We start from the raw sequence: 16,523 nt of genomic DNA, 5'->3' as shown, positions 1-16,523 counted from the left end.
TTTAACACCATTTCCCACAGCATTGTCCTGGAGAAACTGGCTGCTCATGGCTTGGATGGGCATACTCTTCACTGGATAAAAAAACTGGCTGGATGGCTGGGCCCAAAGAGTTGTGGTGAATGGAGTTAAATCCAGTTGGCGGCCGGTCACAAGTGGTGTTCCCCAGGGCTCAGTATTAGGGTCAATTCTGTTTAATATCTTTATCAATGATCTGGATGAGGGGATCGAGTGCACCCTCAGTAAGTTTGCCGACAACACCAAGTTGGGAGGGAGGGTTGATCTGCTTGAGGGAAGGAAGGCAGGCTCTATAGAGGGATCTGGACAGGCTGCATCGATGGGCCGAGGCCAATTGTATGCGATTCAACAAGGCCAAGTGCTGGGTCCTGCACTTGTGTCACAACAACCCCATGTAGCGCTACAGGCTTGGGGAAGAATGGCTGGAAAGCTGCCTGGTGGAAAAGGACCTGGGTGTGCTGGTTGACAGCCAGCTGAATATGAGCCAGCAGTGTGCCCAGGTGGCCAAAAGGCCAACGGCATCCTGGCCTGTATCAGAAATAGTGTGGCCAGCAGGACTAGGGAAATAATTGTCCCCCCATACTCGGCACTGGTGAGGCCGCACCTCGAGTACTGTGTTCAGTTTTGGGCCCCTTACTACAAGAGAGACACTGAGGTGCTTGAGTGTGTCCAAAGAAGAGCAATGAAGCTGGTGAAGGGTCTAGAGAACAAGTCTTATGAGGAGTGGCTGAGGGAACTGGGGTTGTTTAGTCTGGAGAAAAGGAGGCTGAGGGGAGACCTTATCTCTCTCTACAACTACCTGAAAGGAGGTTGTAGCAAGGTGGGTCTCTTTTCCCAAGTAGCAAGCAATAGGACAAGAGGAAATGGCCTCAAGTTGCACCAGGGGAGGTTTAGATTGGATATTAGGAAAAATGTCTTCACTGAAAGGGTTATCAAGAATTGGAACAGGCTGCCCAGGGAAGCGGTTGAGTCACCATCCCTGGAGGTATTTGTGTAGATGTGGCACTTGGGGACATGTTTTAGTGGTGGACTTGGCAGTGTTAGGTTAATGGTTGGACTCGATGATCTTAAAGGTCTTTTCCAACCTAAATGATTCTATGATTCTATGAATGCTTATAGCCCTGAGGAAGTCTGTTAAAAGTAAATTGTATCCCATCCCCGGTAAAAGCAAATTTTCTTTTATTCTCCTCCTGCAGCGGCACCATAAAGAACATATCTTTTACATCTAGTATCGCCATCCAGGAGTGAGCGGCAGCTTGGAGGGTGGCAGTTAATGTAGCAGTGTGTGGTAGGTTGACCCTAGTTGGAGGCCAGGTGCCCACCAAAGCTGCTCTATCACTCCCCCCGCCTCAGCTGGACAGGGGAGAGAAAATTTAACAAAGGGCTTATGGGTCGAGATAAGGACAGGGAGAGATCACTCAACCAATTACTGTCACGGGCAAAACAGACTCAACTTAGGGAAAATTAACTTCATTTATTGCCAGTCAACCAGAGTAGGGTAATGAGAAATAAAACCAAATCTCAGAACACCTTCCCCCACCCCCACCTTCTTCCCAGGCACAGCTTCACTCCCGGATTCTCTACCTACCCCCTTCAGCAGCGCAGGGGGGTGGGGAATGGGGTTTACGATCAGTTCATCACACATCATCTCTGCCGCTCCATCCTCTTCAGGGGTAGGACTCATCACACTCTTCCCCTGCTCCAGCGTGGGGTCCCTCCCACAGGAGACAGTCCTCCATGAACTGCTCCAGCATGGGTCCCCTGCGGGGTCACAAGTCCTGCCAGAAAACCTGCTCCAACGTGGGCTCCTCTCTCCACGGATCCGCAGGTCCTGCCAGGAACCTGCTCCAGCGTGGGCTTCCCACGGGGTCACAGCCTCCTTCGGGCACCCACCTGCTCCGGCGTGGGGTCCTCCACAGGCTGCAGGTGGATATCTGCTCCACCGTGGACCTCCATGGGCTGCAGGGGGACAGCATGCCTCACCATGGTCTTCACCACGGGCTGCAGGGGAATCTCTGCTCCAGCGCCTGGAGCATCTCCTTCCCCTCCTTCTTCACTGACCTTGGTGTCTGCAGGGTTGTTTCTCTTACATGTTCTCACTCCTCTCTCTGGCTGCAGTTTCTGTTCTGCCGCAACTTTTTTTTTCCCCTTCTTAAATATGTTATCACAGAGGTGCTACCACTATCACTGATTGGCTCGGCCTTGGCTGGCAGTGGGTCCCTCTTGCAGCTGGCTGGCATTGGCTCCGTCAGACATAAGGGAAGCTTCTTACAGAAGCCACCCCTGTAACCCCCCGCTACCAAAACCTTGCCACACAAACCCAATACAGTGTGTTTGGGATGACAGCTGGAAGAGGAGTGGTGTTTGCATTTAACTTTCTATAGTCTATGGTTAAGGACTATCTCCCATCTGTTTTTTTTTTAACTGGTCACACTGGGGAATTATATGGGGACTGCATTCGGGAGATAATGTGTCTTTTTCTAGGTCATCTACGACCTCTGCAATACCCGTCTGGTCAGCTGCAGAGATAGGTTACTGAGGGACATTAGTTATTTTTGAGTCAGGCAGCGTGGGTGCAGCTCACAGCAAGAAAACTATGCCAGTTCACTGACACCCTTGGGTAGCTGCTAATTTTCGCTCAGCTAACCAAGTACACTCCAGGCGGCCAAAAGATCAAACACTACCATCCAGCAGTTTCCAAACTCGTCCTTGTAATACATCAAAGCCTAAAACATTTTCCTTCCCTGAAACTACTGCTAATTGGTGTCTTGATATTCTTTCTCCCTTTGCAATAACAAGTTTACTTTAGCTATGGGGCATATTTCACTTTTGCTGGTAAATCCTATTATTTTAACCCTTTGTTGACCAGGCTTAACATTAGTTCTTTGAGCATCCAAATTTGAAAGCATTGAAATTTGAGCTCCTGTTTCAATTAAAAAATTTCGCTAGTTGTCTTTGGGGGCTGATTGGAACATAAATATGAGGGCAATCTGTGTTATCTCACTGATAAGCTTCCATCATGGGCTTTATGAGATCGGGGAACATGTTGGGGGTTCTGGGGAGTCTGTTTACTTGCCGGATCCATCTGCTGTCTGCATCAGCTTGGGATTGCCCTGCTGGTGTTGGTTTGTCCCACCCCATTTCTCAACTATGATTTACAATGCATCAAATCTGCCCAGGTCGGCATGGGTTGGCTGTCCTGACTCTCCTGAGCGTTATGTTCTATGTTTTGTCTTATTTCATCCCTTTTTGCAATGAGGTAGGATTTTAAAACAGCAGGGGGTCCCCTTATCAGTGGTCTCATGGCTTGGGGGTCTACAGGGACAGAGATAGGATAATTACTATATGCACCCCTGTTGTTTATAGCCTGAAGGGGGGCTGCTTTTGTAGCAGCAGTAGAAAGTGTGCTTAATGATCTTATTGGTATAGCAGTGGGCTCCCCTCTATCCTGAGGGTCTATGCCCCCTGCCCAATACGCTACTCGCCATGTAATAGCATGTGGTTCAGTGTTAGGGGCTGGTCCCTCATTCAAGAACACTCCTGGTCCCCAAAAGCCATCCACTTAGCTTTGATCTAACATAATATGATCACCTCCAGTTAAGGAGACATGCCACAGATATTCAGTCTCGCTTTCACCAGGCTTCCACCCATATTTTTCATGCAGATTGGCCAGCTGAAGGGGGTCCCATGGAATGGTCTTTATGGTATCTCTCTGGTTGCCCCCTTGAGGTCCAGCAGATATCTCAGTTTTAATAATAGGGGTTACCTTAAATTCTGGTTCATCTAATTCACTCTCATCGCTAAGTTCTTGGTGGGGGTCCTCCCAAATATCTCCATCCCATTCTTCCGGGGAAATGATTAGCTTATAGATTTTCACAGGATTTGGGGGGGTTGGGGACCCGAATTCTCATGAGTTCTAGTTTATCCTCTAAATTCCTGCATTTTTCTTTTTCCTCCCCCAGTTGTTTCTGCAACTGCTGTATTCACAGAGATAACAGCAATTCTTGTCGCTTTCTTTGTTCAACCTCATGTTGTAACACTTTCATTTCCTGTTCTTTACATTTCCTATACTGATATGCAGCTCCCAAACATGTTCTCAACATTTTGCATATTATTCCCTTCTCTTTACCATTCTTTTATCTTATTCCAATTATCCTGCTTTTCGCGTGCCCAATCATCCGAAAATTTCAGTGAAGGGTTAACTCCGTGCCTCCGTAAGTAGTCAGTGATTGAATCCACCATCCTGCAGACTGCCAATTTTTGTTGCAGGTGATTTATTAAGAGAAGTCATCGTTATGGGGTTAACTAAAAGGGTTTTATTAATGATCAAACAATGATGTCCTGGTTTCAGCTGGGATAGAGTTAACTGTCTTCCTAGTAGCTGGTACAGTGCTATGTTTTGAGTTCAGTATGAGAAGAATGTTGATAACACTGATGTTTTCAGTTGTTGCTCAGTAGTGTTTAGACTAATGTCAAGGATTTTTCAGCTTCTCATGCCCAGCCAGCGAGAAAGCTGGAGGGGCACAAGAAGTTGGCACAGGACACAGCCAGGGCACCTGACCCAAACTGGCCAACGGTGTATTCCATACCATGTGACATCCCATCTAGTATAGGAACGGGGAAGTGGGGGCAGGGATTCGCCGCTCGGGGACTGGCGGGGTGTCGGTCGGCGGGTGGTGAGCAATTGCACTGCGCATCATTTGTACATTCCAATCCTTTCATTATTGCTGTTGTCATTTTATTGGTGTTATCATTATCATTATTAGTTTCTTCTTTCTCTGTTCTATTAAACCGTTCTTATCTCAACCCACGGGTTTTGCTTCTTTTCCCGATTTTCTCCCCCATCCCACTGGGTGGGGGGGAGTGAGTGAGCGGCTGCATGGTGTTTAGTTGCTGGCTGGGGTTAAACCACGACAGTCCTTTTTGGCGCCCAACATGGGGCACGAAGGGTTGAGATAACGACAAACCTGACCAGAGCTTGTTAAAACAAATTTGTTATAAGCATTCATTATATCGGTCTAATAGTCGCTGGTCATTATGTTGATTTATGTGTTCTTAGAGTTGTTGCTCTGGTTTTTAAAGTTCTGTTATGTATCACCTCGCTTGCTGTATGTAGTCCCTCTTCTGCTGCTTATCATCCGTGGGAGGTGGATTAAGGTTTTCACTTTGATGTATTGTACAACACTGGTTTATGGTATGATAAAGTCGTCGGCTGTGGGATTAATCCGGTACTTGCACTCAGCATTGTCACCTTTATACTGTGGAAGCCATCTGTGGGAAACTATTAATAATTATACCATTTACCTTTCCTCCTTGGAAAACCAGTCTATGGGTGGGATACCTTTCTTCCCCTCTCCTTTCTCCTTCAGTCCAGTTACAATGGTGTTTGAGAATTTTGAAAAATTTGAATACTCTTGGGATGTTGGGACCAGCACGGTCCTAGCCCTACTGCTAGGAATTAGCATGCTTCTGAATGTGGTTCAGCTCTCGTTTAAGGTTAAACAACTATTTAAGAAAATCACCCAGAGATCTGCCCCAAGGCTGGATAATTATGAGTGGCAGGGTGTGTGGGGTAGTATGGGCAAGTACCTAGAAAAGTGGGCACCTCCAATGTTTTGGAAATTCACCCCTGAACAAGCGCAGAATCCAGAAGAACTAGTAAAATATTTGGAAAAGGTATGCTGTCACCCCGGCAGCTCCAGAGAGATACAAATTACTGCAACGTGCTGGGGCCTGGCCCATGCCTATCGAGCCCTGTTCGACACCACTCAGTACCCTCAAGGGGAAGAGAAGGTCTCTGGACCTAACAACAAAACGATGAGCACTGTGGTCACTCAAACCTCGGCAACGGGCACTGAGGTCCCTCCAGCCCCAGCAACGAGCACAGCAGCTACCCAAACCTTGGCGACAGACACTGCGGTTATCCAAGACCCGGCGAGCGGTACTGCAACTGAACCAGCAGACCAACCTGCACCAGTATCAGTTGCCCCCGTACAGAAAAAGAAATATACAAAAAAATCAGTTCGCTTAGCGAAGGATGAAGGCGAACCAGGGTCATCACGGGAACAGGAGGAAGAGGCAGAACCAGAGGTAATAACCCGGTCCCTATCCTTGAGTGAGCTGCGGGATATGCGAAAAGATTTTAGCCACCGTATAGGTGAGCATATTATCACCTGGCTCCTCCGATGCTGGGACAATGGGGCTAATAGCTTGGAATTAGAAGGTAGGGAAGCCAAGCAGCTGGGATCGCTTGCCAGGGAAGGTGGCATTGACAAGGCAATTGGAAGAGGGACACAAGCCATCAGCCTCTGGAGGCGACTCCTGTCAAGTGTGAAGGAAAGGTACCCCTTTAAGGAAGATGTTATATGTCAATCAAGCAAGTGGACAACCATGGAAAGAGGTATCCAATATCTGAGGGAATTAGCTGTGCTAGAGACAATTCATCATGATCCGGACAACCCACAATTACCCAAAGATCCAGACGAAGTCCAATGCACACGACCCATGTGGCGGAAGTTTGTACGGAGCGCACCATCGTCCTATGCCAACTCACTGGCAATAATGACCTGGAAAGATGAAGAGGCACCGACAGTGGATGAAGTGGCTCGCCAACTCCGTCAATACGAAGAAAATCTCTCCTCCTCCCTACAAGCCTGCATTTCGGCTGTGGAGAAGCTGTCCGAGGATTTCCAGCAATTCAAAGAGGAGATGTCCTGTTGCCCACCTGTAAGGACCAATGTCTCGGCTATTAGGAGTGAGCGCTCCTCTGCCCAAGAGAGAGAATATAGAAGGTACACACTGCGAGGTGCCCTGTGGTTTTACTTATGTGATCATGGAGAGGACATGAGGAAATGGGATGGAAAACCTACCTCGGTCCTAAATGCACGGGTACGTGAGCTGCGAGGAAAAAACACCACAAAAGGGGATTCTACCAGGAAAAATGCCGCTCCGGTTTCCAAACAGAGTAGAAGGGCTGATTTTATTTCCGATCCTCTTGAAGGGAATTCTGAGCCAATTTTACGAGAAATGAATACTGGATACTCTGACCAGAATGAGAGGGGCCCTGCCTCCAGCCAGGTGGAGGAAAGGGATAACCGGGTCTATTGGACTGTGTGGATTCGATGGCCTGGCACGTTAGACCCACAGGAGTATAAGGCTCTAGTAGACACCGGCACACAGTGTACTTTAATGCCATCAAGTTATGAAGGGGCAGAACCCATTTCTATTTCTGGTGTGACAGGGGGATCCCAAGACTTAACTGTATTGGAAGCTGAAGTAAGCCTAACTGGGAATGAATGGCAGAAACACCCCATTGGGACTGGTCCAGAGGCTCCATGCATCCTTGGCATAGACTATCTCAGGAGAGGGTATTTTAAGGTCCCAAAGGGGTATCGATGGGCTTTTGGTATAGCTGCCTTGGAGACGGAGGGCACGGAACAGCTGTCTACCCTGCCTGGTCTCTCCCAAGACCCTTCGATTGTGGGGTTGCTGAGGGTTGAAGAACAACAAGTACCAATTGCTACCACGACGGTGCACCGGCGGCAATATCGCACCAACCGAGACTCTCTGATTCCCATCCACAAGTTGATTCGCCAACTGGAGAGCCAAGGAGTGATCAGCAAAACTCGCTCACCTTTTAATAGTCCCATATGGCCCGTGCGAAAGTCTAATGGGGAGTGGAGACTAACAGTTGACTATCGCGGCCTGAATGAAGTTACGCCACCGCTGAGTGCTGCCGTTCCAGATATGCTAGAACTTCAATACGAACTAGAGTCAAAGGCAGCCAAGTGGTATGCTACAATTGACATTGCTAATGCATTTTTCTCAATCCCTCTGGCAGCAGAGTGTCGTCCACAATTTGCCTTTACTTGGAGGGGTGTCCAGTACACTTGGAATCGATTGCCCCAGGGGTGGAAACACAACCCCACCAGTTGCCATGGACTAATCCAGACTGCACTGGAAAAAGGTGAAGCTCCGGAACACCTGCAATACATTGATGACATCATCGTATGGGGCAACATGGCAGAAGAAGTCTTTGAGAAAGGGAAGAAAATAATCGAAATCCTTCTGAAAGCCGGTTTTGCCATAAAAGAAAGTAAGGTCAAGGGACCTGCACGGGAGATCCAGTTTTTAGGAATAAAATGGCAAGATGGGCGTCGTCAGATCCCAATGGATGTGATCAACAAAATAGCAGCTATGTCTCCACCAACTAATAAAAAGGAAACACAGGCCTTCTTAGGTGTCGTGGGGTTTTGGAGAATGCATATTCCAAATTACAGTCTGATTGTAAGCCCTCTCTATCAAGTGACCCGAAAGAAGAATGATTTTAAATGGGGCCCTGAGCAACAACAAGCCTTTGAACAAATTAAACGGGAGATTGTTCACGCAGTAGCCCTTGGACCAGTCCGGACAGGACAAGATGTTAAAAATGTGCTCTATACTGCAGCTGGGGAGAATGGCCCTACCTGGAGCCTCTGGCAGAAAGCACCTGGGGAGACCCGAGGCCGACCCCTGGGGTTTTGGAGTCGAGGATATCGGGGATCCGAAGCTCGCTATACTCCAACTGAAAAAGAGATATTGGCAGCATATGAAGGAGTTCAAGCTGCCTCAGAAGTGGTTGGTACTGAAACACAGCTCCTCTTAGCACCCTGACTGCCAGTGCTGGGCTGGATGTTCAAAGGGAGGGTCTCCTCTACACATCACGCGACTGATGCCACGTGGAGTAAGTGGATTGCACTGATCACACAACGGGCTCGCATAGGAAACCCCAGTCGCCCAGGAATTTTGGAAGTGATCACGGACTGGCCAGAAGGCAAAGATTTTGGAATGTCGCCAGAGGAGGAGGTGGCACGTGCTGAAGAGGCCCCGCTGTATAATAAACAGCCAGAAAATGAGAGGCAATATGCCCTGTTCACTGACGGATCCTGTCGCATCGTGGGAAAGCATCGGAGGTGGAAAGCTGCCGTATGGAGTCCTACACGACAAGTTGCAGAAACTGCTGAAGGAGAAGGTGAATCGAGTCAGTTTGCAGAGGTGAAAGCCATCCAGCTAGCGTTAGATATTGCTGAAAGAGAAAAGTGGCCAGTGCTCTATCTCTATACTGACTCATGGATGGTGGCAAATGCCCTGTGGGGGTGGCTACAGCAATGGAAGCAGAGCAACTGGCAGCGCAGAGGTAAACCCATCTGGGCTGCCGCACTGTGGCAAGATATTGCATCCCGGCTAGAGAATCTGGTTGTAAAAGTACGTCATGTAGATGCTCACATACCCAAGAGTCAGGCCACTGAAGAACATCAAAACAACCAACAGGTGGATCAGGCTGCCAAGATTGAAGTGTCTCAGGTGGACCTGGACTGGCAACATAAGGGTGAGCTATTTATGGCTCAGTGGGCCCATGATGCTTCAGGCCATCAGGGAAGAGATGCAACATATAGATGGGCTCGTGACCGAGGGGTGGACTTGACCATGGACACTATTGCACAGGTTATCCATGAATGTGAAACATGTGCTGCAATTAAGCAAGCCAAGCGGTTAAAGCCCCTGTGGTATGGAGGGCGATGGCTGAAATATAAATATGGGGAGGCCTGGCAGATTGACTATATCACACTCCCACAAACTCGCCAAGGCAAGCGCTATGTGCTCACGATGGTGGAAGCAACCACTGGGTGGCTGGAAACATATTCTGTGCCCCATGCCACCGCCCGGAACACTATCCTGGGCCTAGAAAAGCAAGTCTTGTGGCGACATGGCACCCCAGAACGAATTGAGTCAGACAACGGGACTCATTTCCGAAACAACCTCATAGACACCTGGGCCAAAGAGCATGGCATTGAGTGGGTGTATCATATCCCCTATCATGCACCAGCCTCTGGGAAAATTGAGCGATACAATGGACTGTTAAAGACTACATTGAGAGCAATGGGGGGTGGAACCTTCAAACATTGGGATACACATTTAGCAAAAGCCACCTGGTTAGTCAACACCAGAGGATCTGCCAATCGGGGTGGCCCTGCCCAGTCAGAATTTTTACATACTGTAGAAGGGGATAAAGTCCCTGTAGTACACATAAAAAATATGTTAGGGAAGACAGTCTGGGTTACTCCTGCCTCAGGCAAAGGTAAACCCATTCGTGGGATTGCTTTTGCTCAAGGGCCTGGGTGCACTTGGTGGGTGATGCGAAAAGATGGGCAAGTCCGATGTGTGCCTCAAGGGGATTTAATTTTAGGTGAGAACAGCCAGAATTAAACTGTATATTAGTTGCTATATAACCCTGCTACTGTATGTTATCCTTACTATAATTATGTGCTATATCCATAGTACTATAGTAAGGATCACTTAGATCAAGCAAGAAAAGAACTGTGATAAAACTGAGCAAAGCGCAGTAGTGATGGAACCAGAACTGACTCCAGCATGCAACAATCCAACGGTGCACACCATCCTCCTGCTGCGCCAAATGTCACCTGCTTGTCACACTGCACTGAAGCCCAATTCTGCTCTACCGACTGAGAGGACTTTGCACCATCCCTCCTGCCCAGAAATACTGGTATGACAGATGGAGCCCACAGTCGGAAACTAAATGAACTCAATGAACATTTTATGAACATGACCCATGAACTAAAGGAATGATATCTCTGTGTGTGTATACATATAGATATATATCATTGTTCATATGTCTTAAAGGGATGGAAAGGTGATGATGATTGATCAGGATGTAACTAAAGGTATGGGAACTGTGCATGACGTCAATGGTATAGAATAAGGGGTGGATACTGTCCTGGTTTCAGCTGGGATAGAGTTAACTGTCTTCCTAGTAGCTGGTACAGTGCTATGTTTTGAGTTCAGAGCGAAGAATGTTGATAACACTGATGTTTTCAGTTGTTGCTCAGTAGTGTTTAGACTAATGTCAAGGATTTTTCAGCTTCTCATGCCCAGCCAGCGAGAAAGCTGGAGGGGCACAAGAAGTTGGCACAGGACACAGCCAGGGCACCTGACCCAAACTGGCCAACGTTGTATTCCATACCATGTGACGTCCCATCTCGTATAGGAACGGGGAAGTGGGGGCAGGGATTCGCCGCTCGGGGACTGGCGGGGTGTCGGTCGGCGGGTGGTGAGCAATTGCACTGCGCATCATTTGTACATTCCAATCCTTTCATTATTGCTGTTGTCATTTTATTAGTGTTATCATTATCATTATTAGTTTCTTCTTTCTCTGTTCTATTAAACCGTTCTTATCTCAACCCACGGGTTTTGCTTCTTTTCCCGATTTTCTCCCCCATCCCACTGGGTGGGGGGGGGTGAGTGAGCGGCTGCGTGGTGTTTAGTTGCTGGCTGGGGTTAAACCACGACAAATGATCAAATGGTAATTAATCAATGAATGAAAATCAAATGGCAATCAAATGGTGATTAAACAATAATTGAATTTTAGTTAGACAATGATTTAGACAGCAGTCAAACACTCTACTACTTGCTACACTTCTAATAATTAAGCTATAGCTGTATATATATAAATGTTGCCAGCATACAATATACTTTTAGGCCTAATGTAAAATGTTGCTTACCTCGTTATAGATATCAGATGCTGGGTAAGGGGTCTCAGCCTCGAGGAGTAACCTTGAAAGGCATCCCTGCTCAAGGGGGAGATCACCACTGTGCAGCCTGCTGCCGTGCAGGAGAGCTCAATGGGCTCAGAGAGGCTACAGATTTTTATAGCGTGAAGTGATTGACTTGTAGTCAACCCCCCCCCCCCCCCCGCTTTAGTGTATGTGCAGGTGTGCAGCTGTAGAAGTTTTAGTTTTGTCTAGTCCCAGCTCGAGCTGGTACTGTTAGCTCCTGATAAGACATGGCCTAGATTCCTTAGTTCCTGAGAAGATGCAGCCTAGCACAGTTCTCACGGTTTGCACAGCAAGGCTGATTTCAGTCAGGCCTACTTGTCGGTGATGCCTGAACCAAAGTACTGTTCACTCATTCAGAGTGGGTGCATCCGTCACACCTTCTAAGCTGCAAGTACTCGCTCTCCACAGATATCACGGCAACATTTCATTATGTGATATCTTACTGTACTATATTTTCCTCCCTTCTTATATTTGTTGGAAGCAATGTTACATCTTATTACCACCAAAATTGTCATATAGCCTGCTTGCATCAATCCTTGTCTGTCAGTGATCCCCTGTTTCATATTCTCCTGATAAACCTTTTGGGCTTAAATTATAGCCATCCATCCATCAGAAGCCCCAAAGTTACTCTAAAGACAAAGAAATTGTCCTCTTCCTGCTTATTTTGTTTATACTTACCTGCTCAGAACATTGTAAAGACTACAGGCCATTTGTGTGGACCTTGATCACAATCTAGGGCCTCTGGATAATACTGTAATACAAATAAGAAAAATTGGTCTCTCAATGTTCGGCATTACTTTCACATGAAATACTAGATATCCTTTTTGCATTGGTAATCTCTGCTTCACAAGACTTCTCTAGTTACTGTGTGCCTAGTTTAAAGGAGAATATGGCTAAAGAAAGAGTTTTGAGTTTCCAAAGATAGACCAGCAGATCAGATATCCTCTTCTGGATGAGTATTTTCTCTGCTTACATATACAGAAAGGTGCCGATCCACTCATGGCAGTGGAGAAAGACTGTATTAACAAGGGACATGTACTTTTCACTATTTGGAAAAAAGGAGTCAGTATACTTTTTTACCATTTCCTTGTGAAGTTGTAAGAATTTCAGTTCACACAGCAGTAGCACCCAGCAGCCCTAGTCATAAACAAAAACCTTTATTGCATATGGTATTCTACAACTGCAGAAAAGAATGATAGCCCTTTACAACTGAAGAGAAAACAATGGGTGAAGGGAGCATAAAAAAACATGGAAGGACATTCATCATCCTGATAGGCCATAATCTCTGCATCTGGCATAATTAACAGCTAACCTGTTTTTTTGTTTTCTTTTCTTTTTAGTGGGGGAAGGTAAATAGGTTCAAATAAGAGTTTGATGCTAGGTAGTTGTATGGTTTTATGGATATTTATGAGGAAGCTTTTGCTCATTTTGGGAGCAGCATATGAGGAAACAAAATTGGTTGAAAGTGGCAGAGGCAGAAGCTGAGACCTCAGTAGCTGATGAGGAGGAGTCCAAAACAGGGTGAAAGTAGGCAGTGAAAAGTCTTGAAAGCTAAAGGCATGCAGTTTCTCATGGAGACTGAAGAGTCAGTGGAAAAGTGATGTGGACAATCTGACAAGCTAGGAAAATGGATTTTTCTGGCAGTATTCAAAGTGGGACTGTGTACAGCCAGTAATTACAGTAGTCACTACATGAGGTTATAAGTAGACTGACAAGGTTTTTAGCTGTGTTGTTGGAGAGGAAAAGATGCATATTAAAGATGTTATTTGATCTACATATACTTTTTTTTTTTTTTTTTAAATTCGTACCTACTTAGAGGAGGCACAGTTTTTGGGACAGTAGCAGGGAAGAAAATGTAGCTGTCCCCAGTGTCCGGAAAATGAAGGATGAATAGAGAACTCTGGCCACATGCAGAATAAGTTAATAGTGGAATATTCACACTGAGATGTCAGAATAATTGAATTTTTAATTTGGATGCGAGATGGGCTTAGAGTAAAGGGATAAGACATTAGTCCTTACTAGGGGATGATTAATTTTTATTTCACAGATTTTTTTATTGTTGTTCTTATTATTATTTTTAATTCCCTTCCCTAAGCAAACTTTATCTTGATAGGTCTTTGAGAGCTTCATTTTACATTCAGCTGACAGAAGTAGCTAGAATGTTCCAAAGGCATTATTTATACTTTGCAGAGGTAATTGTAATTGTTAGGGAGGTAGACAGTAAAAGGGAGCTTGTGGCTTGGGTTTTAAGCTAGACCCACTTTCTCAATGGGAGGAAAAAATTAAGAGTTGAGGGAGTTCTGCCAGTTCTGTGCAAAAGAGCTAAGATTTAATAATGAGAACATTATTCATAAAATAATCTAATTAAAAATAGTAATTTTGCCTTCTCCTCCTCTACTTCCATGTCATTTACTTTAATTCTTCAGGCTTTTGAAATATTAATCTATTAATGTTTTCAGGAAAAGAATAATTGCTTTCTGTGCTCACTTAATATTGACAGCTAATTAAAAAAATGGATTTCTTGGCCAGGAAGGTTAACCATGCTTTTTTGGCATTATTTAAAATAAAAACTGTACAAAAGTTTTAAATAGTGGATTTTGGTTTCTTGCATTTGTTGATGACGAATTGCTGATTGGCTTTATTACATTGTCGTGGTTTAACCCCAGCCAGCAACTAAGCACCATGAAGCCGCCTGCTCACTCACTCCCCCCCACCCAGTGGGATAGGAAGGAGAATCGGAAAAAAAAAAAAAAAAAGTAAACCTCACGGGTTGAGATAAGAACAGTTGTCACGACCCGGGCTGGACAGACCAGGGAGTTGTATTGAGTTCGAAATTCCCTCGGGCTAAATTAAGGTGAAACGACACCAAACGATCAAGTAAACATTTTATTCACGACAGAAGCAACCTGAACTTGGGAGGCATAACAGTAGGTGGCGGGGTTTCTCTCAACAGGAATTGGCATGGAACTACCTCAGTAAACCGTGTAACCCGTGGTAACCACGTACATCAATTCAGGGAAGAAAATTAGGAGAGCCCTCCCGTTGAGTCACGAGGCTCAGAGCAGACCCCCTTGCTTTCTAGACTCCTTCTCAAAGAGGAGCCTAGGGGCGGCTAGATCCCCTCCTAGTCCCAGACTTGGTCAAGTTTTATGTCTTAAAGGGATGAGATGTAGGAGTTATGAAATGGAAAGAGAAAGAGAGAGCGAGACAGAGAGAGAAAAAGGAAAAGAGAAAGATTTCACCGGTCCTGAGTCCAGCGTTGGCCCAGTCAGCCTAGGGGTCCAGTTCCGGAGGGCGCACGCACGTGGGGCTTCAATTCGTGTCCTTTTTATCATCTCCTTGCCCCTCCTGTGGGTGGGCACTTGAACTCATTAGGCTAATTAGGTGTAACCTTCGGGAAATGGGTCGGTGGGCTTAGGGGTCGTTTGGGGAGTAATTTTCCCTTCCCTGCAGACATGACCACTGTTTGGTCTTTGGCCCTGCTCAGCATATCAGAACACGGAGCTGTGCACCCTCTAGCATGCCCTCCCCTTCCTGTTGCTGATGTCCAATGCTGACGGCTTCTTTTCACCTGTGGTTCCTTGCTATGCAGAGTTCGTTGTTATGCAGAGTTTGTCGTTAAGCAGAACTTGCCCCACCACAATGTTTGAGACATTAACTCCTTCAGTCTCTCACAACAGTTTAATAACTAAAATAAAATACAATAATAACAGCAATAATAAAAAAACCCAATAATAATAATTGAATGAAAAGGAATATAACAAAAGGAGAGAAATTAGACCCAAGAAAAGACAAGTGATGCACAATGCAATTGCTCACCACCTGCTGACCGATGCCTGAGCAGTGATCTGCCTCTCCCGGCCAACTCCCCCCAGTTTATATACTGAGCTAGTTCGGGTCAGCTGTCCTGGCTATGCTCCCTCCCAGCTTCTTGTACACCTGCTTGCTGGCAGAGCAAGGGAAATTGAAAAATCCTTAACTTAGGATAAGCGCTACTTAGCAACAACTAAAGCATCAGTATGTTACCAACATTATTCTCACACTAAATCCAAAACACACTGTACCAGCTACTAGGAAGAAAATTAACTCTATCCCAGCCAAAACCAAGACATACATTTATAGGTATATACAAGAATGCACCTGTGGAGTTCACCATATGTTTGGAAAAGGTACCCCATGGTGGAATTTATTTCTGGTGTAACTTCATCTCTTGGCCAAAGATCCTGACTGTAATAAACTGGTTAACTTTGTTCATGAAATCGCATGTGGGGGTAGAGACATTCCTCGCTTATCTAAAACCACAGTATCCAGTTAAGTACCGATGATTAACGAAAGACGTTCCACCTAACAAACAAATGACGGCGCAAACACACACACAATGCAGAAGATACCAGCCGCCACCTGAAGGCAGATTACAACCACCTAGCACACGCAATACAGAAGATACGAGCCGTCACGTAGACAGAAACTAGAAACTGTATAAATAAAGGGACTCTTCCCCATTTTCGACGCGAGCCTTTGGCGGAGCACTGTCTCCCCGGCCGCCCAGCGCTGTTTTGCTCTCTTATCGCTTGCTAATAAATTCGATCTTGTCATTTAATACAAATTGGCTCCTCCAATTTGTCACGAGCGTCTATAACAAACTTGGTGCCGTGACTCGGATCCAGGTTCTTTGGTGCGGACCCTCGCAAGCGGGGAGGCGCCCTATCCCCGGATAGCCCCGTCTTGAGGAGGTGCCGCCACCATACCCTGGACCCACGAACTCCCTTTAAATTACGATAATTGAGCAAAAGAACCTGCAGGACCCCTTAAATTTTGTGCACGAAGACCAAACGAAGACCCCAGGAGCGGGTGAGTATATAAACTGTGAGCCGTTTGGTTGGGGTGGTTATCCCG

At 46.2% G+C, this 16,523-nt stretch overlaps 1 protein-coding gene across 1 annotated transcript in view; it reads left to right on the top strand.

Moving 5' to 3' along the window:
* Positions 1-16,523, top strand: part of LOC128136043 (lens epithelium-derived growth factor-like) — a 92,039-nt gene that overhangs the window by 18,152 nt on the left and 57,364 nt on the right. The gene's annotated exons all lie outside the window — the stretch shown is intronic.

Source organism: Harpia harpyja, chromosome W (genome assembly GCF_026419915.1).
Source record: "Harpia harpyja isolate bHarHar1 chromosome W, bHarHar1 primary haplotype, whole genome shotgun sequence".
NCBI lineage: Eukaryota > Metazoa > Chordata > Aves > Accipitriformes > Accipitridae > Harpia > Harpia harpyja.
This window is presented reverse-complemented; position numbering and strand designations above follow the sequence as displayed.